Below are 25,967 nucleotides of genomic sequence, written 5' to 3' on the forward strand. Positions count from 1 at the left end.
AAATCAAAAGCTGACCGTTCTTGTACCTCATCTTCAGGAAACCTTTCTTCTAAATGAAACACAAAGACTATTTATAAAAGTCAACAGTGAACTTGTATCTAGTTTTCTTCAAGTTGTTGGCTTAGCAAAACTTTAACTTTGTCACTCCTCGAAACAGATACTGCTTTCTTATCTTGTTAATTTTACCTCATGCAAAATGAAGTGAATCAATCGGTGTCAGGCCACTGTTTTGCAGAATCTTTCACAGTGCAGCCAGTTCATCAAAGACATCACTTAAAACCTGTAAAGCTACTTTGTATGTGATGTTTATCAATTTCATGTGACAGTATTTAGCCACAGGGTCATTTGACTGATCTTCTTCAATAAAAACTTAGTAAGCTATCTACAGGATTTGAAACAGATCTTTGTAAACTTTACGATATGAACACTGTCCGCCAAAGATGGCTGCCGCCTTGATGCAGCTGTACAAATCGGAACAGGAAAGGTGATGTGACATAAATTAGTGACGTGCATTGTGGTGTTTGAAAAACCGACTAACTAGTTAACAGAAACATTTAGCTAAAAGATTATTTTCAATAAGTATAATTATTAATTACTGCATTATTTTAGGTAACTAACCTTTTGTACGCACATTAGTTTCCCTTGTGCGCCAGTTGAAAAACGTGTGTGCATGTGCAGACGCACACAGCTTAGGGGTAACATAGGCAAAGAGGATTGTAAGTGTTGTGACCTGTTGAGAGCTAGCATGAACTTGATGGGCTGAATAGTCTCCTTCAAAGTTCAAACTAAATTTACTATCAAAGTACATATATGACACCATATAGTATCCTGAGATTAATTTTCTTCAAGGCATTCTCAGTAGAACAAAGAAATACAATAGAATCAATGAAAAATTTTATTAGAGAAGACAGAGCCTGTAGTATGTCCAATTGTTGGGTGAATGGTTGGTTTTTGTTGGACTGCAGATCATGGTCTTTCTTGGGGGCTTTGCTATTGCTTGGTGGGTGGAGGGTGCTGATGCTTTTTGTTGAAGTAAGTGGAGGAGGCTTGTTGCTTGTGTATGAGAGTGGGGAGTAAGGGGGGTTTTGGGGTTCTAACATTTTTACTGTCACTCATTCTTTGCGGCACTCTTCTGTTTTTGTGGATGTCCGTGGAGAGTAAGAGTTTTAAGTTGTATACTGTATACATTCTCTGATATTAAAAGGAACCATTGAAGTATCGAACAAGGACTGACAAACAACCAATGTACAGAACATGACAAACTATACTTACTGTAGTCTGTCACCCGTACTGGGACAAATGCCGCCGACAGCTGCTCATTAGAGTCCTCTGTGTTGGGCCAATCTTTCAAGTTGTGCCCAGTTGTAGCCCATCTTCAAACGTCCTTCCTCTCCTAGGGCTGGAGTCTTTAGAGCTACGGTTGGCATTCCTGTAGCTCTGGGTTACGGGATGGGATACCCAACCCCCCTCCTTTCGCAGCCAGGTTGGGACCACCATGATGGAGTTAAGACAAACTGAGCAAACACAAAAAATGAATGATGATTATATATAAATAAATAATACTGAGAACATGAGTTGTAGAGTCCTTGAAAGTGAACCCACAGGTTGTGGAATCAGTTCAGTGTTGAGATGAGTGGAGTTATCCACGCTGGTTCAGGAGCCAATAGCTGTGTTTGAAATTGGTGGAATAGATCCTAAGGTTCCTCCACCTCCTGCCTGAGGGCAGCAGCAAGCAGGAAGCATAGCCTGGATGGTGGGGGTCCTTGATGTTGGCTGATGCTTTCTTGTGACAGTGCTCCTTGTAGATGTGCTTAATGGTGGGGAGGGCCTTTCCTGTGATGGTATCCACCACTTTTTGTAGGCTTTTCCATTCTTGTGCATTAGTGTCTCCATACCAGGCAATAATGCAACCATTTAGGATACTCTCCACTGGACATCCATGGAAGTTTGACAAAGTTTTAGATGGCATGCTGGATCTGGGTAAACTTTGAAGAAAGTAAAGGTGCTGCTGTGCCTCCTAGGTGCTGGGCCTAGGACAGATCCTCTGAAACGGTAACACTGAGGAATTTAAAGTTACTGACTCTGTCCTCCTGTGGGGATGGACAAGGATCTTTTGCAAGGTTGTTTTTTCCCCATTCAAGTAGTTTCTAGAGTAGACTGAGAGCCGTTGGGCGCAAGGGCCTTTGGGTAGATTGCGAACACCTCTGTAAGATTTCCTGGCAGGATACAGGGCCGCTTGCATAGGCATGTTTGGCCAATGCTGAGACTGCTTCTAGGAAATCTTATAACAAAGTGATCATTTAATATCCCCCCAAATCTAATTTGTACTCCTCCCGGCCTCTGAGACAGATATAACCCAAAGTGTGCCAAACCAAACAGAAAATATGTTTTCAATTGTGTACCTGTGAAGAATGATGGAGAGATTTTAGAGTCTCCTGGTGGCCACCTACTTCCACAAGACCATAACACATAGGAGCAGAATTAGGCTGTTCAGCCTATCATGGTAGGGGTCCATGTAACAAAAAAGGCTGGGAACCCTTGATCTAGGCCCTTCAATGTTTGGTAGGTTTCAAGGAGATTCCCCCCTCATTCTTCTATACTCCTGCGAGTACAGGTCCAGAGCCATCAAAATGCTCCTTGTATGTTAACCCCTTTCGTTTCTGGGATCATTCTTGTGAACCACCTCTGGACCGTCCCGAATGGATACGAGGCCCAAAACTCCTTACAATACTCCAGGTGTGGCCTGAGCAATGCCTTATAAAGTCTCAGTATTATACTTGCTCTTATACCCCAGTCCTCTTGAAATGAATGCATTGGGAACTGTTGGGATTTGGAACACACTACCAGAGGGGTTGCAGGAGGTGGAGATTCTGAACTGATCCCGCAGCCTACAGACTCCACAATGGATGATTCTGAAACTCGTTCTCAGTATTATTTATTTTTTTTATTTGCATGATGTTTCTTCTTTCGCACCTTCGTTATTTGTCAGTATTTATTTACGTATAGCATTTTGTAAATTGTATTGTATTTCTTTATTTTTCCTGTAAATGCCTGCAAGAAAATGAATCATAGGATAACATGCGCTCAATGGTAAATGCATGTTCTTTGACAACAAACCTGCTTTGAATTTAACTCTCATAACATACTTTGGTGGTAAGAACATGAAGGCAGATTATTATCTAAATGGAGTCAAGTTAGGAAAAAGGGAAGCACAACGAGATCTAGGTGTTCTTGTACATCAGTCACTGAAAGCAAGCATGCAAGTACAGCAGGCAGTGAAGAAAGCTAATGGCATGCTGGCCTTCATAACAAGGGGAATTGAGTATAAGAGCAAAGAGGTCCTTCTGCAGCTGTACAGGGCCCTGGTGAGACCACACCTGGAGTACTGTGTGCAGTTTTGGTCTCCAAATTTGAGGAAGGACATTCTTGCTATTGAGGGAGTGCAGCGTAGGTTCACCAGGTTAATTCCCGGGATGGCGGGACTGTCATATGTCGAAAGGTTGGAGCGACTGGGCTTGTATCCACTGGAATTTAGAAAGCTGAGAGGGGATCTGATTGAAACGTGTAAGATTATTAAGGGATTGGACATGCTGGAGGCAGGAAGCATGTTCCTGCTGATGGGTGAGTCCAGAACCAGAGGCCACAGTTTGAGAATTAGGGGTAGGCCATTTAGAACGGAGTTGAGGAAAAACTTTTTCACCCAGGGAGTGGTGAATATATGGAATGCTCTGCCCCAGAAGACTGTGGAGGCCAAGTCTCTGGATGCTTTCAAGAAAGAGATGGATAGAGCTCTTAAAGATAGCGGAATCAAAGGTTATGGGAATAAGGCAGGAACTGGATACTGATTGTGGATGATCAGCCATGATCACAGTGAATGGTGGTGCTGGCTCGAAGGGCTGAATGGCCTACTCCTGCACCTATTGTCTATTGTCTATAAGAAATGTTAAAGAGAAAGATAGAGGAGAAGAGAGAAATCAAGGGGGAAAGAGCAAGAAATGATTAAAGAGACAGAGAAAAGGAGTGAGAGGAGATGTGAGAAAGAGAGAAGCAGATAGACAGCAGAAATCTGTCTCTTATTTGACATCCTTGTTCATTGACACTGAGACAGAAGGAGGGAGAGACAAAGAAGGAGAGAGAGAGGAAGAAAAAGAAAAAAGACACAGGCAGAAGGGAATTGTCTTTTATTTGACATCCTTGTTCATTGATGTTGGTAGGAGGGGTCTTCAAAATGCATTGACATGGCAGATATATATACCCAGAAGAGGTAGAGCTTATACAGTTCCTATAAAAGATATTTACCCCTTTGGAAGTTTTCATATTTTATTGTTTTACAACATTGAATCACAGTGGATTAAATTTGGCTTTTCTAACACAGATCAATAGAAAAAGACTTTCACGTCAAAGTGAAAACAGATCTCTATAAAGTGATTTAAATTAATTACAAAAATAACTGTTTGCACAAGTACTCACCCCTTTAATTTGACACAACAAATCATCAGTGACGCAGCCAATTGCTTTTAGAAGTCACATTATTAGTTAAATAGAGACAACCACGTGCTGTCAAGGTGCTTCAATTGATTGTAGAAAAAAAACTACACCATGACGACAAAAGAACACTCCAAGCAACCCTGCAAAATGGTTATTGAAAAGCACAAGTCTGGAGATGAATACAAGAAAATTTCCAAGTCACTGAATAACTCTTGGAGTACAGAGTACAATATCCCCAGAGTACAGTCAATCATCAAGAAATGGACAAAATATGGCACAGCTGTAAATCTGCCTAGAGCAGGCCGTCCTCAAAAACTGAGTGACCGTGCAAGAAGGGGACTAGTGAGGGAGGCCACCAGGTGACCTATGACAACTGTGGAGGAGTTACAAGCTTCAGGGGCTGAGATGGGAGAGACTGCGCATGCAACAACCGTTGCCCGGGTGCTTCGCCAGAATTAGGCTTTTTGGCCATCAGACTAAACACGATGTTTGGTGTAAGCCAAACACTGCACATCATCATAAACACACTATCCCTACCGTGAAGCATGCTAGTGGCTGCATCATGCTGTGGGGATGTTTCACTGCAGCAGGGTCCTGTGAAGGTAGAGGGTAAAATGAGTGCAGTAAAACAGAGGGAAATCCTGGAGAAAAACCTGGTGCAGTCTGAAAGAGAACAGCAGTTTGGGAGATTTTATTTTCCAGTAAGTCAATGACCCCAGACATAAAGCCAAAGCTACGCAGGAATGGCTTTTAACAACAACAAAATTAATATCTTGGTGAGGCCAACTCAAGGGTCCAGACCTCAATCCAGTTGAGAATTTGTGCCTGGACTTGAAAAGGGCTGTTCACGCACAATCCCCATGCAATCTGACAGAGCTCGAGCAGTTCTTTGAAGAAGAATGGGGAAAAATTGCAGTGCCCAGATGTGCAAAGCTGATAGAGGCCTATCCACACAGACTTGAGGCTGTAATTGCTGCCAAAGGTGCATCTACTAAATACTGACTTGAAAAGGGTGAATACTTATCAATCAATTATTTTGTGTTTTATATTTGTAATCCATTTAGGTCACTTTCTAGGGATCTGTTTTTACTTTGGCACCTTACACAACAGAGGATTAAAAATCTCAGTGGGAGCCCTGGCAGCCCCTTCCCTTCCCCCTTCAGCAGCAGCCTGGGGTAAATCCCACTTGGCTCTTGGAATTTGTCCACCTTAAGCCTACCCAGTTATCAAGTACCTCCTCTTTATTTATGGAGATCTGCATGAGTCACACCTGCCCCTTGACTGAATTCTCTCAACTACACAGCCTGTTTCATTTGGGAATGCTGGTGAAAGAGATTAATTTATACAGAACAGGGCATATATACAGAAAAGTGCGGGAAAAGAGCCCAGACTACCAGACTCGAAGCAGCTACTTTCCCGAAGCAGTAAGGCTGATCAATATTTCCATCCACTAACTTTATTATTTCCCATCAGTCATCTTATTTACAGCCACTTTATGGACACACAATCAATCTCTCTATGTAATACATCTTATGTATTTATATTTATTGTAGTCTCTTATGATTATTGTTATCTTCTGTGTTTTTTTTTTGTTGCTGCATTGGACCTGGAGTAACAATTATTTCATTCTTCTTTACATTTGTGTACAGGAAATGACAGTAACTGAACTTGAATTTCCGATTTGCCATTGTCACCGATGGTCCCTACTTTTGCCCTCAGTATATTTCCGATTCAGAATCATTTATTGATCACATACATGAGAAAATACAGTGAACTTTGTAGCTTCATTAACAATCAGTGTTCGGGGCTGCCCGCAGTTATATATATTATATTACATATATTATATATTATACTGTATTTATGTAGTGTTTGTGTGCGAGTATATCCGTAGTATGAGTGTGTGTGTATACATTTGTATCCGTGGTGCATGTGTCTCTGGTGTCTGTGTGTGCATGAAGCTCCCTGTCCATTTCCCAACTCATCTATATTTAACGGCAACCCCGCGCCCCTCTCTGGGCGGACTGAGTTTTATGAGCGGGTTTATTCAGCTCCATTCACTGCTCCACGACAATAATAAACAGCTGTGTCTGTAAAATAAGATGGAATAGAATTTGCCTCCGTTCCCCTGCCTCCCCCCGGCCTTGTGGCCTGCTTAAGGATGGAGTGTTACAGACACCATCTGTCAGCACTGGTCAGTCTCCCAGCACGAGTTTACGTAACGACCCAGAACGAGAATCAGTGCTCCACAGCAAACCGCAAGCTCTCCTGTGGTAATCACAGAACACACGGGGAGAGTCGTTCACTGACCGGTAGTGACCCTCAGGGTCAGCCTGTTCTGGGCAGCAAAGGGTAAACAGTTACTGTTAGGCAGGGGGTGGGGGAAATGGCAGAGTATTTATATCTATCTCTCTCGCCAACGCTCGCTCTTCTCCTATCCCCTATCTCCACCACACCCCTCTTCCACCACACCTTCTTCCCTCCACCTCCTCTCCGCTTCCACACCCCTCGTCACCCGGTTCACCGCTCCCTCTCCCTCTTGTCACCCCCGTCCCTCTCCCTCTCGTTCCTCACCCCGTCCCTCTCCCTCTCGTTCCTCGACCCCTCCCTCTCACCCCGTTCCCCTCCCTCTCACCCCGTCCCTCTCCCTCTCGTTCCTCACCCCCGTCCCTCTCCCTCTCGTTCCTCGACCCCTCCCTCTCACCCCGTTCCCCTCCCTCTCACCCCGTCCCTCTCCCTCATTCTCCCCCCGTCCCTCTCCCTCTCATTCTTCCCCCATCCCTCTCCCTCTCCCTCTCCCTCTCGTTCCTCACCTCCGTCCCTCTCCCTCTCGTTCCTCACCCCGTCCCTCTCCCTCTCCCTCTCGTTCCTCCCCCGTCCCTCTCCCTCTCATTCCTCCCCCCGTCCCTCTCCCTCTCGTTCCTCCCCCGTCCCTCTCCCTCTCGTTCCTCCCCCCTCCCTCTCGTTCCTCACTCCGTCCCCCTCCCCCTCGTTCCTCAGCCCCCATCCCCCTCCCTCTCGTTCCTCACCCCACCGTCCCCTCCCCCTCCTTCCTCACTCCCCCGTCCCCCTCCCTCTCATTCCTCCTCTCCCTGTCACTCTCTCTCTACCCCCCCATCTTCCTTCCCTCTCTTTCCCCCTTCCCTTTCTTTGTATATGAGGTGTTCTGTGTGTGTGTTTGTGTGAGAGAGACAAAGAAGAATGCTATGGTTGACCTAATTCCTTTTTCATACATTTCTGCTTTTCTCATTTTTTGGTTGACAAAACTATTTTGAATTTTGAAATCAAAGTGAACAATTGAGGAAGTGAACTCTCTGCTGAACCCTCTGTGTCACTCTGTGCGTGTGCGTCTGTGTATAGATGTGTCTATTTGTGTTCCTGTCTCTGTGTGTGTATGTGTGTGTGTGTGAGTGAGAGAGAGAGAGAGAGAGAGCGCATCCTAATGTTAGACCTTAACCCTGGTCTACTTGCTCATTGCTCTGCTGACTCTTGCCCCCACCCCTTTGGTCTGCGCCACCCACCATCCACACAGCCGCCCCTCCTGAGCTAGCTGGCCCTTCCCTGGCCTCTCGGAGATACTGAGGTTTGGTTCCTCGGAGATCCTGCATTCCGCGCCTGCCCTTCTCAGCCGCAGTCACTGAGTTCATTCTAGATGTTGATAGATGGATGGATTTTAAAACGTTCAGGGATTTTGGACGAGTGCAGGAAGCAGGCATTGAAGGAGATGAGGAGCAGTGTGGCTGGTAGAGGTCCTGCCTCACGGCCTCCAGTGACCTCAGTTTAATCTTGAACTTTGGTGCTGACTACGTGGAGTTTGTGTGTTCTGGGGCTCTGGTTTCCGGGTGCAGGTCGAAAGATTAATCAGCCACTATGAATTGCGGGTGATTGGAATATTTATTTATTTATTTTATTGAGATACAGCATGAGGTAGGCCCTTCTGGCCCAATATGCCGCACCTCCCAGCAATTCCCCAATTTATAATGACCAGTTAACCAACTGACTGGTACGTCTTTGGACTGTAGGAGGAAACATGAGCACCTGGAGGAAACCCACACAGTTCACAGGAAGAACGTACCAAGTCCTTGCAGATGGCGCCCGAGTTGAACTCTGTAATAGTATCCCGCTAACAGCTACGCTACTGTGGTGCCTATATCTTAGAAGGAAGGTGTAGAGCCACACAGCTTAGGAACACTTGCAGTGTAGGGAAAGATTGAATTCATTCAGACTTTACTCCTCAGGAGGTGAGACTTGATAGAGGTACAGTGGCATGCAAAAGTTTAGGCACCCCGGTCAAAATTTCTGTTACTGTGAATAGCTAAGCGAGTAAAAGATGACCTGGTTTCCAAACAGCATAAGGTTAAAGATGATACATTTCTTTAATATTTTAAGCAAGAAAACTTTTTTATTTCCATCTTTTACAGTTTCAAAATAACAAAAAACGAAAAGGGCCCAAAGCAAAAGTTTGGGCACCCTGCATGGCAGTACTTAGTAACACCTCCTTTGGCAAGTATCACAGCTTGTAAATGCTTTCTGTAGCCAGCTAAGAGTCTTTCAATTCTTGTTTGGGGGATTTTCGCCCATTCTTCCTTGCAAAAGGCTTCCAGTTCTGTGAGATTCTTGGGCCGTTTTGCATGCTCTGCTGTTTTGAGGTCTATCCACAGATTCTCGATGATGTTTAGGTCGGGGGACTGTGAGGGTCATGGCAAAACCTTCAGCTTGCGCCTCTTGAGGTAGTCCATTGTGGATTTTGAGGTGCGTTTAGGTTGATTATCCTGTTGTAGAAGCCGTCCTCTTTTCATCTTCGGCTTTTTTACAGACGGTGTGATGTTTGCTTCCAGAATTTGCTGGTATTTAATTGATTTCATTCTTCCCTCTACCAGTAAATGTTCCCTGTGCCACTGGCTGCAACACAAGCCCAAAGCATCATCGATCCACCTCCATGCTTAACAGTTGGAGAGGGGTTCCTTTCATGAAATTCTGCACCCTTTTTTCTCCAAACATACCTTTGCTCATTGCGGCCAAGAAGTTCTGTTCAAAAGGTTCAAAGGAACATCTAAACAAGGCTGATGCTTTTGGAAACAAGTCCTGTTGACTGATGAAGATAAAATAGAACAATGAGCAAAGGTGTGTTTGGAGAAAAAAGGATGGCTTCTACAACACGATAATGAACCTAAACGCACCTCAAAATCCACAATGGACTACCTCAAGAGGCGCGAGTCATGGCCCTCACAATCCCCTGACCTAAACATCATCGGGAATCTGTGGATAGACCTCAAAAGACCAGTGCATGCAAGACGGCCCAAGAATCTCACAGAACTAGAAGCCTTTGCAAGAAAGAATGGACAAAAATCCCCCAAACAAGAATTGAAAGACTCTTAGCTGGCTACAAAAAGCGTTTACAAGCTGTGATACTTGCCAAAGGGGGTGTTACTAAGTACTGCCATGCAGGGTGCCCAAACTTTTGCTTCAGGCCCTTTTCCTTTTTTGTTATTTTGGAACTGTAAAAGATGGAAATAAAGAAGTTTTCTTGCTTAAAATATTAAAGAAATGTGTCATCTTTAAATTTATGCCTTTTGGAAATCAGTTCATCTTTTACACGCTTCGCTATTCACAGTAACAGAAATTTTGACCGGAGTGCCCAAACTTTTTGCATGCCACTGTATACAAAATTATGAGGGGTACAGATAGGGTAAATGCAAACAGGCTTTTTCCACTGAGGTTAAATGAGGCTAGAACCAGAGGTGATGGGTTAAGGGTGGAAGGTAAAATATTTAACGGGAACCTGAGGGAGAACATCTTCCTTCTGTGGATGGTGTGAGTGTAGAACGAGCTGCCAGAGGAAGTGGTGGATGCGGGTTCGATTGCAACATTAAAGAGAAGGTTGAATAAGTACATGGATGGGAAAGGTATTGGGGGCTATGGCCGAGTGCGGGTTGAGGGGACTGTGCAGAAGAGATAGGCTGAAGTGCCTGATTTGGTGTTTGTAGTGTTCCATGACGCTATGGCTCTAAACAGGCCCTCCAGCCCAACTAGTCCATGCTGAATCCAGATATCCCGTCAAAGCAAGTCCCATTTGCCTGCATTTGTCCTGTAACCAACCTTCCCAATCCATGCACCTGTCCAACTGCCTTTTCTACCAGCCTCAACCACTTCCTTGGCTGCTGGTTCCACATAAATAATGCCTTTTATGTAATAAAAAAAAAATGCCCCTCAGGTTCCTATTAAATCTCTCCACTCTCCTTTTAAACTTCTGCTGTCTTGTTCTAAATTCCCCAACCCTGAGAAACAGACTGAGAGCACTCACCTTCTCCATGCCTCTCATGATATTATCCAGCAGCACTCGCAACACGCTGGAGGAACTCAGCAGGTTGGGCAGCATCCGTGGAAACGATCAGTTAACGTTTCGGCCAGAAACGTTGACTGATCATTTCCACGGATGCTGCCTGACCTGCTGAGTTCCTGCAGCGTGTTGTGAATGTTGCTTTGACCCCAGCATCTGCAGAGTATTTTGTGTTTATGATATTACCCACCTCTTTGAGATTGCCTCTCATTTGCCAATGGCCCAAGAAGTAACATGTCCTCTCCTGCCCAACCTCCCCCGATAACTCGGTCCTGATCCCTCCGAAGAACTCAGTCAGAATTGATGGGCACTACTACTATGTCGACTCAGGCCTAGGGGGCCGGTGTCGGACACAATGATAGACTCTCCACTTCTCCCTCTCCCTCATCAGTGTGTTCAGTTCATCTACATTAGCCACGCCACTGACTTCTAGGAGCGTGTTGACCATAGTCTAGGGACGGCGCCCAGGGTTCATCCTCCCGTGCTTGGGCTCCCATATGATGACTAGGCTGGCAGGTAGCTCGGGGTGGCATAGACAGTGCCCCGCTAAAATCTCGCCTCGATTTTAGTGGTGAGCATCAGTGGCAAATGGGTAAAATAAAATATATAGATGGTGGAGTGTGTTCACTTGTGTTGCTCTGTGTGTGTGTGTGTGTGTGTGTGTCTGTGTGTGTGTGTGAGAAGGACATTCGCCCCGTTGAGCCTGCTGCACCATTCGATCATGGCTGATTCATTTTAGGTACCCTGTGTGCATGAGGGAGAGAGAGAGACTCTGAGACTCTGCGTGTGCATGTGTTACTGCGCGTGTGTACTCTGTGTGCATATGTCTAAATTTGTTTGGATGTGTAAGTGTGTATTAGTACATGTGTGTATGTATTCTGTGGAGGATGAGTACAAATGGGTTGTTGCTGATCAGCACTGACTTGGGCCTCAAAGCCACGGTGTCACCCAGTGGGTGTCGGGGGCCATTTGGCAGATGGTATGGGGCTGAGGGGTCTGGACTCTATATACACATGCATGTTCTGTGTTACTGTGATATTCTATGTGGGTTTGTTGATTTGTGTACGCGAGCTGCGGCATCGTGGGGTGGGGAGGGGGTTAGCGGAGGGCGGAGGAACTCTTACTGTGTGTGACTGGTGGTAATGTGTCTTTGCACCTTGGCCCCATAGTGACACCGTTTCGTTTGGCTGTGTTGATGTATGGTTAAACTTCAGTTGAATTGAATCGATGGACTGAAGGGCCTGCTGCCATCCCTGTTACTTGTGTTCATGATGAATGGTGGCATGGAGCTGAATGGGCTGTTTCTGCCACTGATCCTAAGGCAGTGAACACCTGATCAAACACGTTCTGATACACAGCGATGTTGGAGATTTCATTTGAATCGAGGCTGTGTTTTGTGACTCTAACTTCACACCGACTGACCCACGCCAGAATTAATGGATTTCAACCTGTGACATCACCTCTGTGGGATCCACCTCGGCAGCTGACAGGGGGAGGGTGGGTGGGGTGAGAACTCTTGTGTTTTACTGGGTGTGGCGTCTCCCTGTCTCTGCTGAGTCACCACACTTCACTTCCTGGCCTCCCCGTCCCATGCCAAATACGGAGTGCAAGGTGCCTACCTGTGCAGCCGCTGGGGATGTCAGGCGGCAGGTGTAAGGCGAAGGTAGGAGGGGGAAGGGAGCTGTCTCCTGGGGATCTGGGGAGAAGGAGAGAGAGAGAGCAGGATGGAGGAGGTGAGAGGCGGTGTAGAGCGAGAAATGTCAAAGCAGGGAGAGATAGAAGGGTAGAGAGATGGAAGGGGAGATGCAAAGAGCAGAGGTGGGAGGCAGGGTATAGGGACGGGAAGAGGGAGAGGTGGATGTGGAAATGAAAGAAAGAAGGATATAGAGAGACGGTGATGAGGAATAGGGAAGGATTAGAGAGAGAATCAGAATCAGGTTTAATATCACTGACATGTGAAATTTGTTGTTTTGCCGTAATACATAATAAAGATATCAATAAGTAATGCAAAAAGAAATAGTGAGGTAGTGTACTTGGATCCATTGTCCATTCAGAAATCTGATGACAGAGGGGAAGAAGCTGTGTGGGTCGAGAGAGAGAGAGAGAGAAAAGGAAGGAGGGAGTAGAAAAGATGGGATAAAATGAGGGAAAAGAGAGAGGGGAGACAGGCAGGTATAGATGAGGAAATGATAAAGAGGGAGGTGGGATGAGGGAGCTAGGAGGGTTGGAGTGAAAAGGAGAAGTGGAGGCAGGACGGAGCGGAAACAGGAGGGCAGAAAGTGAAGGAGACGGGATGGGAAATAGGGAAGACGAAAGCACGTGGGTAAAGGGCGGTAATTCTGGAAGATATCGGGGGAGAGAGGGAAGGATGAAAATGTGGGAGGAAAAAGGGGAGAGAGAGAGAGAAGCAGAGAACAAAAGGAAGGAGAAAGAGATACACATGGTGATGCCTAGGAAATGGAAAGCGCGAATATCACAGATTTTTAAAAAAGGTAGATGGAGGAGGGAAGGGAGGGAGAGAAGTGAGGGGAAAGGAGAAAGAGGTGAAAGAGAAAGGGAAGAGGGGGAAGAGAAGGGGAGAGAGGAAAAGGCAGAGGGGAAGAGTACAGACAGGTTTTACAGATGTCTCTCTGCACCTAGAGTTTGTGCTCCCGGTATAAATACTCTAATACAGAATTTCATTCACAGAATATCATACATTTTGTGTGCCGAATAAATGCTGTTTCCAAGCGCCGTGAACGGTGCCCTTGGCTGAGCCTGTGCCAGTGCCGAGTCCCCAGACATTCATAATCACTGACCAATTTAACTGTAAACACATCCATTCTTCCCCGCCCGAGTGTTGACACTGGTTACCGCCCCCCCCCCCCGCCCTGACTCGATCTCGGTGCCTGGGCGGCGATGCCAGCGGCCCGGTCGCTTGTCGGATCCTCCCTCGGCGGGGCCCCTGTAGCTATTTCTGTGCATGGATGTGCATCATCGCTGGGTATTTTCTCTGCTGACAAACTTGCATCAGTACTCTCCGGGCGCGCACACACACACACTCCCCAGTTTACTGCCTGGCCCTTGATTGATGGCGGCTGAGAGACGCTGCTCTTTTCCAGCGGGTGACCTCAGAAACCGGACAATGGGATTTTCCAGGATGCCGCTGAGTGATTAAAGATTAAAGAGGTTTGCCGAAACCCGTAACAGACCTTGTCACTTCACCTCTCCACAGAAAACATCCAAGCCTTGGGGTTATTACTGGAGTCTCCAAAAGTGCTACCGGTCCACGGGGCTACAGAAACTGCCACTTTATGGAACTTTAAAGGTAACAGAATGGATTGATTTTCACGTCATTTAAAAAAAAATTGCGAGACCGGCTTGTTCATTTACAGTGTGTCTCGGTGTAAAGTGTGTTTTATAATGCCTATCTTTAAAGCTAGTTCCACAGACTGTAGCCCTGCGCTCGCCGCGTGCTTGACAGTTCTGGGTCGGAAGAAACAGGATTTTAATTTTCTTAAGTGTGTATTTTTCACGAGGTTGTGGAACTGAAGGCCATGGAGACTTTCGTTAGCTTGCAATGTATGTGCACTGTTTTGTTGTATTGAAGACGAGGAGGATATGAAATGTGCGAAGTTTCCTGTGCTATGGTTAACTGCATACATAGAGTTGGCGACAACGTTTCTCCGTGAAGATATCTCGCAGAGGTGTCGAAATTGAGTGACCCTTATCTGTTCCACGGCTATAAAGACTTGTCTGGTGGTCTGACACGGGCTTGGCGTGCTCTTTCGAACTTGTGCATCACACGGTCATTTGCAACTTGCCGTCTCCAGCAGCGATAAACACCCCTTGCCGCACACATCAACACCGCACACGCTTCTTAAAGGGCTTGGCACGGTTAAAATGCTGGGAGGATGTGTTCCACCTCGGGGGACCAGAGGGCCTGGCCTCCTGATAGCCCCCAGGGTTAGTATGGGATCCATTCCCCCCCCCCCAAGGGTTAGCGTAGAGCCAGCGGTCAATTTGTGGTGAGGGAGGGTATCGCCTCCTGTGAGTCTCGGGAATTCCTCGCAGGAGAAAGCTTCGGAGGCCGGCCGGCTCCTCGCGTGGCTGAGACCGACGACCCTGAGCCAGCCGACGTACTGGGGGTTGTGGCGAGAGGGTAGGGGAGCAGGCGCCCAGCTGGCCGAATAGCCTGTTCTTCCTCGCGGTTTGATGTCCTGTGGCCGGCTCCCGCTCCCGAGGTCGCGGTTGTCCGGAGGGAGGAACGTCAGACCCCGCGGAGGAGAGGTGAAGGTCAAACTCTGGCTTGGTACTTTAGTGTGGAGTCACCTCAGAGATTTGGTATGGGGTTAACCCCCCCCAGGGTCAGTGTGGGGTCACCCCAGAGATTGTTATGAGGTCAAACCCCCCCCCCCCCTCCGGTCAGTCTGGGGTTATCCCAGAGATTTTCATGGGGTCAACCAACCTCCCCCCCAGGTCAGTCTGGGGTCACCCCAGAAATTGGTATGGGGTCAACCCCCCCCATTAGTATGGGATCCACCACACCCCTAAGGGTTAGCATAGGGCCAACGGTCAATTTGTGGTCACTCAAGGGTCAGTCTCAGGTTCCTATGATCATCCCTGGGATCAGTGTAGGGTCACCACAGGGTCATTGTGGGGTCAACCCTGCAGTCAATTTGTGGTCACTTCAGGATCAGTTTCAGCTCCCAAGGTCACACCCTGTGTCAGTCTAGCCTTATTAACCCCGCAGTCGGTGTCAAACCGGCCGGGTCACCCCAGGGACTGGTGTGGTTTTACTCCTGGTCTTGGTGTGGGGTTAACTCAGGATTAGTATCAGGCTCCCAGGGTCATTCCAAGTGCTAGAGTGAGGTCACCCCAGGGTCAGTGTTGGGTTAATGCCATGGTCAATGTGTGGTCACCCCTCAGGGTCAGTGTCAGACTGGCAGGGTCACCCCCGGGATCAATGTGGACCTAACACACAGACTGGAGTTGGCACAGGGTCGCCCCTCTGGGCTGGTGTGTGCTCATGCCCGGAGTTAGTGTCCTGATATCCCCAGGCTCAGTCAGAAAGCATTATATCCCAAGGACTGTGTTCCAGCTTTGACGGAACTATTGTTGTCATCTGTCATTTTGTAGTGGTAACTTGTTGCCGTCCCTCTGGTGAAGGTGGGAACGGTGTTGTCTACATCCCAGTTGCTCTTGGTGTATCGGGTTCAAGACTGTGTGGGTTTGTTTTTTTTAAACTGGGAACTGCATTCATTGCTCTGGTGTCGACAGTTGCCGGATTATTCACTGACTACCTTCCAGCCTCTCTAGTGTCCCCAGAGTGAAGGGCACAGAGCAGACAGTGAGTTTTGTCAGCAATATCTTGCGTTCCAGAAGTTCCGCAGTGAGCAGGGTCGAAGGTGGTCAATTTTGGGACAATGTGGGCGCCACGGTAGCACAGTGGTCAATGTAACACTTTAACGTCAGCAGTGATCGGGGTTCAATTCTAGCCACCATCTGTAAGGATTTTGTATGTAACCATGTGGGTTTCCTCCAAGTACTCCGGTTTCTCTGACATACCAGCGACGTTCAGGTTAGGGTTAATAAATTGTCGGCATGCTGTCTTGGCTCTGGGAGTCTGGTAGCACTTGTGGGCTGCCCCCAGCACGTCCTTGGTCTGTGTTGGTCATTGAAGCAAATGACGCCTTTCATTGTATGTTTTGATGTACATGTCACAAATAAAGCCAATCCTTACCCCTTTTAAGTCAGGAGTAGCTTAAGGATATAATTAAAAGAGTTAAAGCGATTGGGAGGGGTGTCAAGGACAGAGGGAGTTACAGTTCGGGTCCTCATTTGTCATCCGTGAGTCCTGGGTTGATACCGAAGATCGAAACTGAAGGTCAGTCAGAAGTCCAGATCGGAGGGGCAAAAGTTGAAGCTGGATGACTGAAGCCTGGGTCTGCGAATTTCTGTGAGTCCACAAACCTACAAGTCTGCTGGAGGCCGGAGGCCAAAGAAAACGGTGGGACCTGGGGTTAGAGGGTTGTGTATGTGGAACAGAGCTTGTTTTGCTGTTGTTTTGTTCTGTTCCATGTTGCGTGCTGTGTTGGCGCCAGAACGTGTGGCGACGCTCGCCGGCTGCTCCTCCCCCCCACCACACCCGTAAGCTGTGTTGGTCACTGACACAAATGGCAAGTTTCACACAAAATGCTGAGGAGCTCAGCAGGTCAGGCAGCATCAAGGAAAAGAAGTAAAGAGTCGGCATTTGGGGTCGAGACCCTTCATCAGGACTGGAAAGGACGGGGGAAAGAAGGTTGGGGGGGTGGAAAGGAGCACAAGATGGAAGGTGAGCCAGTGTAGATGAGCACAAGGTCGAAGAGTCGGAGGGCAGCAGAGATCGCAGAGGGGGAGCAGAGAGAAGGGGTCTCACCGAACTGCCATCTAAGAGAAGATGCCTTCTTCAGGGTAAGCATACTTTGAAGAGATGTCATAGTAGAGCAGAAAATCATGTACACAAGTGGTTCTCTGGACTTCCAGCATCTGCAGACTCTCTTGTTTTTATGATGTATTTCAACTTCAAGTTCACGTTTAGTTGTCATTCAACCATGCACGTGTCTACAGCTAAACCAAACTGTCCCTCCAGGACAAAGGTGCAAAACACAGTGTGTACAGTCACACACAGCATGTATAGTTACAGCAGCTTATACAGTCACATAATAATATTAGCACAAGTCCTTGAGAGGCATGGCTTGAAGATTGATGGTGCATGGGATGTTGTCCTGGAGCCATGTTTCTGCATGAACAAGCACATAGCAGTTCCCCATCTCACACTGGCTCAGCCTTATACAAAGGCAATCCAGCTTGTCCTCCACTGGAGAGCAGCACCAACAGGTCCAGTTGGTGCGGGGTCCAGTCCTGAACCAAACACAGATTCCAGTATGCCAGTATGCCTGCCTTTCTCTCACACCCCCTCCAGCACCTTCTCCCCTGGGTGGCTGCCACAGATGGTGTCGTGGCATAAGGAGTGAGAGGCCACTGTGACTAAATGCATCGCCACCTTACCAGAAGTCACTGTATATTTCAGTGTATATATCATAAATAAATCTGACATCTGAGTGGTTTCCCCCCTTTCTCACCCCCTCCTCCCCTTCTCTCACTCTCTCTCCCCTTCTCTCACTCTCACTCCCCTTCTCTCTCTCCTCCTCTCTCTCTCCCCCCCCCCCATCTGTAAGGAGTTCATACGTTCTCCTGTGACTGCGTGGGTTTCCTCTGGGTGCTCTGGTTTCCTCCCACATTCCAAATACATATGGGGTAGGACTGGTAAGTTGAGTGTGTACTACGTTGGCAACATTTGCAGGCTGTGCTTAGCACATATTCAGACTGTACAGGTTGTTGATGCAAATGATGCATTTCTCTGTAAGTTTCACTGGTTTGATGTATATGTGACAAATAATGCAAATCTTAGTTTTTATCTTAATCCACAACTATTGAAGAAGCATTGTTATAAATGCTGTGTTAATGGTTGGATGACACTTGGAAATATCCAAAAAACAATCCGCTGGAGAAACTCGCCATCTCTGGGGAGGTTTGAGGGGGTGAGAGAGGAATTGTTGACGTTTAGATTTAAAGCTCTGCATTCCCCCTGCAAGTGTTGCTTGAGCTGCTGAGTTCCTCCAGCAGATTGCGTGTTGCTTTGGACTGTAGCACCTTGCATCTCTGCAAGATGCTTTCTTGTAAATGTGTTTCTCGCACTGCCACAAGAAAGCAGCACCCGTCATCGAGGGCCCCCCGCCATGGCAGGCTGTGCTCTCTCCTCTCTACTGCCCTCGAGAAGAAGGTTAGAAGAATTTAAAGATGAAAGATCGGAAGGAAGTTGAGGGATGGGCTGATCTGTCACTCCATCCTTGCCGTGCACCTTATATAACTTTGAGAGACTCCAGTAAGAAGAGGAAGTTCGGAGGCCTAGAAGGAATGACAGATCAACTCCCCCCACCCCACAAGCACCTTGATTCTACTCTCTCACACGAGGGACAATTTACAACATGCAATTACCACACCGACTGAGCATCTTTAGAATCATAGAGCACACCAGTACAGCCATAGACCTTTGACCCACCTAGTCAGTGGTGAACTATTATTCTGCCGAGCCCTTTTGACCTGTACCGGGACCGTAGCCCTTCATAGCCCTGTCATCCACATACCTGTCCAAACTTCACTTAAGCGTCGAAATCAAGCCCGCATCCGCCACTTCCACTGGTGCCTCGTTCCACACACTTATCACCTTAAGCATTTCACCTTTCACCCTTAACCCATGGCCTACAGTTCCAGCCTCAGGTGGATGTGGGAGGAAACCAACACAGATCCAGGGAGAACATGCAAACTACACGCAGGCAGGGTCAGAGGTCAGGATCGGACCCGGGTCTCTGGAGTAGCGAGGCAGTGTCTCTACCCGGTGTGCTACTGTTCTGTCTTGCGGAAGTGCTGGGTGAGAGACAGGAACTCTTAGTCCCTACCTGGGACTCATTTACCCCCAGGCACATTGGAGAGTTACCTAGATGAATGAAGTGATAAATTCTGGGGCAACTTCTCTCGTTGTTAAGCCACACTGTGAATAATGCAGAGCATTGGTGATGGGCCTTCCGTTAGGCTCTCTTTGTCTTTGTCCCAGGGCAAAAATGGCTAATATGAAAGGGGAGGGGGGTTTCGGAGGTAGTTTTTATTTTCACAGAGATTGGTAGAGGTAGATACATTAAGTACATTTAAGAGACTCTTAGATAGACTCATGGATGACAGAAAAATGGAGGGCTATGTGAGAGGGAAGGGTTAGATTGACCTTGGAGTAGGCAAAAAGGTTGGCACAACACTGTGAGTCGAAGGGCCTGTTTTGTGCTGCACTATCCTATGTTCGATGTTCTAACTACACATCTGAAATCATCATCGTGGCTGTGATGAAGGAGTTGGCCTGAAACATTGAATGCTCATTCCCCTCCATAGATGCTGCCCGACGCTGACTTCCTCCAGCATTTAGTAACACTCACAACACGCTGGAGGAACTCAGCAGGTCGGGCAGCATCCGTGGAAACGATCAGTCAACGTTTCGGGCCGGAACCCTTCATCAGGACTGAAGGGGGAAGGGGCAGAGGCCCTGTAAAGAAGGTGGGGGGAGGGTGGGAAGGAGAAGACTGGTAGGTTCCAGGTGAAAAACCAGTAAGAGGAAAGATAAAGGGGTGGGGGAAGGGAGGCAGGGAGGTGATAGGCAGGAAAGGTGAAGAAGGAATAGGGGAAAACACAATGGGTAGTAGAAGGAGGTGGAACCATGAGGGAGGTGATAGGCAGCTGGGGGAGGGGACGGGAGCGCATTTAGTGTCTGTTGCTTTGGATTTCCAGTGTCTAAAGTCTCTCTTGTGTCCCTGAAATCATATCTGGAGATGGTAAAAGCGCAGACCTCTACAAGTCCCGTACTCCTTTCTAACCATCTTCAACCAATCGACTTCCAAAACTTTGGGAACACGCACTAACGGTGGATTGCAAACCAGAGCAGTGAGGTTAGCACAGTGCTTCACTGCGCCAGATTGGGATTAGCTTCCCACTGCTGTCTGTAAGGAGTTTGCACGTTCTTCTTACAACAGCATGGGTTTCCTCTGGGAGCTCCAGCTCCTCCCACATTCCAAAGACTTCCAGATTAGAATTAGTAAACTGTGGACATGCTATGTTGGTGTCACACATGTGGGGACACTTGCAGGTTGTCCCTAGCTCAGTCTCAGTGTGTGTCGGTCGTTGATACAAACAACGCATTTCACTGTACGCTTCGTTGTTTCAGTGGTCATGTGACAAATACAGTCCTCTGGGTGCATCAGGTTTCTTTCCACATTCTAAAAAATGTACAGGTTAGTCTAGTGGGTTGTGGGCATGCTATGTTGACGCCAGATGCATGGTGACACTTGCAGGCTGCCCAGCACAATCCTCACTGGTTAGATTTGATGCTAAACGACACATTTCACTGCATGTTTTGATGTCCATTTGACAAGTAAAGCATTTCTTTATCTTTTGGAAAGAGTTAATGTTGCAGGTTAATTCTACATTCTGTTTTTGTCTCCCTACCTCTAATCACTTGCATATGACATGATCCATCTAGATGGCAGGCAAGCAAAGTTCTTCACTCCGACTCGTTACACATGACAGTAATAATCAAGTTCCAGTTTATTGTCATCTGACTGTCCGTACTGCGCCTATCAAAAGTATACACCCGAACCCCGCCACCCCCACCCCACCAGAAGGTTTCATGTTTTATTGTTTTACAATGTTGAAATGCAGTGGATTTAATTTGTTTTTTTTTGACACTGATCAACAGAAAAGACTCTATGAAGACAAATCTCTACAAAGTGATCTAAATTAAATACAAATATAAAACACAAAATAATTGATTGCAGAAGTAACACACATCAAAGTTGCTGGCGAACGCAGCAGGCCAGGCAGCATCTCTAGGAAGAGGTACAGTCGACGTTTCGGGCCGAGACCCTTCGTCAGGACTAACTGAAGGAAGAGTGAGTAAGGGATTTGAAAGTTGGAGGGGGAGGGGGAGATCCAAAATGATAGGAGAAGACAGAGGGGGAGGGGTGGAGCCAAGAGCTGGACAGGTGATAGGCAAAGGGGATATGAGAGGATCATGGGACAGGAGGCCCAGGGAGAAGGAAAGGGGGAGAGAGGGCAAAAACCCAGAGGATGGGCAAGGGGTATAGTGAGAGAGACAGAAGGAGAAAAAGGAGAGAGAGAAAAAAATGTGTGTATATAAATAAATAACGGATGGGGTACGAGGGGGAGGTGGGGCATTAGCAGAAGTTAGAGAAGTCAATGGTCGTGCCATCAGGTTGGAGGCTACCCAGACGGAATATAAGGTGTTGTTCCTCCAACCTGAGTGTGGCTTCATCTTTACAGTAGAGGAGGCCGTGGATAGACATATCAGAATGGGAATGGGACGTGGAATTAAAATGTGTGGTCACTGGGAGATCCTGCTTTCTCTGGCGGACAGAGCGTAGGTGTTCAGTGAAACGATCTCCCAGTCTGCGTTGGGTCTCGCCAATATATAGGTGGCCACATCGGGAGCACCGGATGCAGTATATCACCCCAGCCGACTCACAGGTGAAGTGTGGCCTCACCTGGAACACCTTATATTCCGTCTGGGTAGCCACCAACCTGATGGCACGAACATTGACTTCTCTCACTTCTGCTAATGCCCCACCTCTCCCTCGTACCCCATCCGTTATTTGTTTATATACACACATTTTTTTTCTCTTTCTCCTTCTGTCCCTCTCACTATACCCCTTGCCCATCCTCTGGGTTTTTTCCCTCTCTCCCCCCCCCCCCCTTTCCTTCTCCCTGGGCCTCCTGTCCCATGATCCTCTCATATCCCTTTTGCCTATCACCTGTCCAGCTCTTGGCTCCATCCCTCCCGCTCCTGTCTTCTCCTATCATTTCGGATCTCCCCCTCCCCCTCCCACTTTCAAATCTCTGACTCGCTCTTCTTTCAGTTAGTCCTGACGAAGGGTCTTGGCCTAAAACGTCAACTGTACCTCTTCCTAGAGATGCTGCCTGGCCTGCTGCATTCACCAGCAACTTTGATGTGTGTTGCTTGAATTTCCAGCATCTGCAGAATTCCTGTTGATTGCATAAGTATTCACCCCCTTCATTATGACACACTAAGTTATCACTGGTGCAGCCAATTGGATTTAGAAGTCACACAATTAGATAAATGGAGATCACCATATGCAGTCATGGTGTTTCAATTGATTGTAGTAAAAATACACCAGTATCTGGAAGGTCCAACTGCTGGTGAGTCAGAATCCGAGCAAAAACACACCACGAAGATAAAAGAACACTCCAAGCAACCCTGCAAAAAGATTATTCAAAAGCACAAGTCAGGAGATGGATACAAGAAAACTTCCAAGTTGAATATCCCCTGGAGTACAGTTAAATCAATCATCAAGAAATGGAAAGAATATGGCACAGCTGTAAATCTGCCTAGAGCAGGCCGTCCTCAAAAACTGAGTGACCGTGCAAGAAGGGGACTAGTGAGGAGGCCACCAGGAGACCTACGAAAACTCTGGAGGAGTTACTATCTTCAGTGGCTGAGATGGGAGAGTCTGCACATACAACAACTGTTGCCTGGGTGCTTTACCACTTGCAGCTTTTTGGGAGAGTGGCAAAGAGAGACCCAGTCACATGAAATCTCAGCTAGAGTTTTCTAGAAGGCATGTTGGGAGACTCTGAAGTCAGCTGGAAGGAGGTTCTACGGTCTGATGAAACCAAAATTGACCTTTTTGGCCGTAATACTAAATGTGTTTGGTGTAAGCCAAACACTGCACAACATCATAAACATACCATCCCTACCGTGAAGCATGCTGGTGGCTGCATCATGCTGTGGGGATGTTTCACTGCAGCTGGGTCCTGTGAAGGTAGAGGGTAAAATGAGTGCAGCAAAACAGAGGGAAAACCTGGTGCAGTCTGAAAGAGAACAGCAATTTGGGAGATTTATTTTCCAGTAAGTCCATGACCCCAAACAGAAAGTCAAAGCTGCACAGGAATGGGTTTTACCAGCAACAAAGTTAATATCATGGTGAGGCCGACACAGAGTCCAGACCTCAATCCAGTTGAGAATTTGTGGCTGGACTTGAAAAGGGCTGTTCACTCACAATCCCCATGCAATCTGACAGAGCTCGAGCAGTTTTGTAAAGAAGAATGGGGAAGAATTGCAGTGTTCAGATGTGCAAAGTTGACGGAGACCTATCCACACAGACTCGAGCTGTTCTTGCTACCAAAGGCACATCTACTAAATACTGACTTGAAGGGGGTGAATAAGCAATTAATTATTTTGTCATTTTATATTTCTAATTAATTTAGATAACCTTGTAGAGATCTGTTTTCACTTTGGTGCGAAAAGAGTCTTTTTCTGTTGATCAGTGTCAAAAAATCCAAATTAAATCCACTGTGATTCAATTTTGTAAAACATTAAAATATGATAACTTCTATGGGGGTGAATACAGTACCCCAGGCTACTGTGGGAGGCGAGGGAGGAAATTGCTGAGCCTCTGGCAATGATCTTTGCATCATCAATGAGGACGGGAGAGGTTCCAGAGGATTGGAGGGTTGTGGATGTTGTTCCCTTAATCAAGAAATGGAGTAGAGATATTCCAGGAAATTAAAGGCTAGTGAGTCTTTCTTCAGTGGTTGGTAATTTGATGGAAAAGATCCTGAGAGGCAGGATTTATGAACACTTGGAGAGGCATAATATGATTAGGAATAGTCAGCATGGCTTTGTCAAAGGTAGTTCATTCCTTACGAGCCTGATTGAATTTTTTGAGGATGTGACTAAACACACTGATGAAGGTAGAGCAGTAGATGTAGTGTATATGGATTTTAGCAAGGCATTTGATAAGGTACCCCATGCAAGGCTTATTGAGAAAGTAAGGAGGCACGGGATCCAAAGGGACATTGCTATGTGGATCCAGAACTGGCTTGCCCACGGAAAGCAAAGAGTGGTTGTAAATGGGTCATATTCTGCATGGAGGCCAGTGACCAGTGGTGTGCCTCAGGGATCTGTTCTGGGACCCCTACTCTTTGTGATTTTTATAAATGACCTGGATGAGGAAATGGAGGGTTGGGTTAGTAAATTTGCTGATGACACAAAGGTTGGGGGTGTTGTGGATAGTGTGGAGGGCTGTCAGAGGTTACAACGGGACATTGATAGGATGCAAAACTGGGCTGAGAAGTGGCAGATGGAATTCAACTCAGTTAAGTGTGAGGTGGTTCATTTTGGTAGGTCAAATATGATGGTAGAATATAGTATTAATGGTAAGACTCTTGGCAGTGTGGAGGATCGGAGGGATCTTGGGGTCTGAGTCCATAGGACACTCAAAGCTGCTATGCAGGTTGACTGTGGTTAAGAAGGCATACGGTGCATTGGCCTTCTTCAATCGTGGGATTGAGTTTAGGAGCCAAGAAGTAATGTTGCAGCTATATAAGACCCTGGTCAGACACCACTTGGAGTACTGTGCTCAATTCTGGTTGCCTCGCTACAGGAAGGACGTGGAAACCATAGAAAGGGTGCAGAGGAGATTTACAAGAATGTTGCCTGGATTGGGGACCATGCCTTATGAGAATAGGTTGAGTGAACTCGGCCTTTTCTCCTTGGAGCGATGGAGGATGAGAGGTGACTTGATAGAGGTGTACAAGATAATGAAAGGTATTGATCGTGTGGATAGTCAGAGGCTTTTCCCCAGGGCTGAATTGGCTAGCACAAGAGGGCACAGTTTTAAGATGCTTGGAAGTAGGTACAGAGGAGATGTCAGGGTTAAGTTCTTTACACAGAGAGTGGTGAGTGCGTGGAATGGGCTGCCGGTGGTGGTGGTGGAGGCGGAAACAATAGGGTCTTTTAAGAGGCTCCTGGATGGCTACATGGAACTTAGAAAAATAGAGGGCTATGGGTAAAGCCTAGGCAGTTCTAAGGTGGGGACATGTTTGGCACAGCTTTGTGGGCCGAAGGGCTTGTATTGTGCTGTATGTTTTCTATGTTTCTATGAATACTTTTTATACACACTGTATATCAACCAAACGAAACAATGTTCCTCCACACTGTGGTGCACCCACAATACATATATCACACATAGCACAGAAAATAAAGTATTACCACAAATAAAATATCATTCAAAATGCATGTGAAGTTTACAGCACAGGTAAACCATAACTAGCTCACTGCCCTAGGGGCGAGACCTCAGTGGTGCCAGGGTATTCATTAGTCTCTCAGCCTAAGGGGAAAAAGCTGTTACCCGGTCTGGCAGTCCTAGACCTGATGCCCCTGTACCTCCTTCCTGATGGTAGTAGATCAAACTGATTCTGGGATAGGTGGTAGGGATCCTCAATAATGCTAAAGGCCATTTGTATACAATGCACCCGGTAGATGTCGCAAATGGGGGGGAGGGAGAATCCAGTGATCCTCTCGTCAGTTTTTACTGTCCTCTGTATGTCTGATACCTTGTAGCTTCCATACCATACAATGATGCAGCCAGACAGGACACTTTTGACGGTGCTCTTGTAGAAAGTAGTTAGAATTGTGGTGGGTAGCCCTGCACGCCTCAAACTCCTCAGAAAGTGTGGACACTGCTGTAGGGGTTCTTGACCA

The 25,967-nt window shown here is 47.0% G+C and overlaps 1 protein-coding gene across 4 annotated transcripts in view; it reads left to right on the forward strand.

Annotated features, from left to right (window-relative positions):
• The window catches only part of hivep2a (HIVEP zinc finger 2a), a 258,561-nt gene that overhangs the window by 84,879 nt on the left and 147,715 nt on the right, over positions 1 to 25,967 (forward strand). For 3 of the 4 annotated variants that reach the window (XM_072264780.1, XM_072264782.1, XM_072264781.1), the window contains exon 2: positions 14,040 to 14,132. The exons of the other annotated variant lie outside the window; for it this stretch is intronic. The gene's annotated coding sequence lies outside the window, so the exon portion shown is untranslated. The remainder of the gene's footprint in view (positions 1 to 14,039; positions 14,133 to 25,967) is intronic. 4 annotated transcript variants of the gene reach the window in all.

This window comes from Mobula birostris, chromosome 8 (assembly GCF_030028105.1).
Source record: "Mobula birostris isolate sMobBir1 chromosome 8, sMobBir1.hap1, whole genome shotgun sequence".
Lineage (NCBI taxonomy): Eukaryota > Metazoa > Chordata > Chondrichthyes > Myliobatiformes > Myliobatidae > Mobula > Mobula birostris.